This window comes from Penaeus monodon, chromosome 30, assembly GCF_015228065.2.
Source record: "Penaeus monodon isolate SGIC_2016 chromosome 30, NSTDA_Pmon_1, whole genome shotgun sequence".
Lineage (NCBI taxonomy): Eukaryota > Metazoa > Arthropoda > Malacostraca > Decapoda > Penaeidae > Penaeus > Penaeus monodon.
The window spans coordinates 6,115,570-6,115,913 of NC_051415.1; the positions used below are offsets into that span (position 1 = coordinate 6,115,570).

Consider the following 344-nt stretch of genomic DNA (forward strand, 5'->3'; position numbering starts at 1 on the left):
GCTCTCCCTGTCCTTATCCCCTCCGCCACCCCCCTATCCCCACCTTCCTCCCTCGTCTCTCCCTCTCCTTCTCCTTCTCCACCACCCTCCTATCCCCACCTCCCTCCCTTCTCTCCTCACCACCTCCCTCCCTCCCCCCTTCCCTCCCTCCCCCCTTCCCTCCCTCCCCACTTCCCTCCCTCCTCTCTTAATTTGATCTTCTACATTCTCCTTCCTCGTCCACCTTCCACAGCCGCTGTCAACATGATACCTCAAGCTGTATATTTAGCCTCAGATTCCTGTTAGTCCGTAATGTATTACGCGACCCTATTGGTGCTGTGTTACCTCACATACTTGCTCTGTCA

The 344-nt window shown here is 56.1% G+C and overlaps 1 protein-coding gene across 1 annotated transcript in view; it reads right to left on the reverse strand.

The window, feature by feature from the left end:
• LOC119592333 (CD109 antigen-like) overlaps positions 1-344 on the reverse strand; it is a 56,360-nt gene that overhangs the window by 27,680 nt on the left and 28,336 nt on the right. The gene's annotated exons all lie outside the window — the stretch shown is intronic.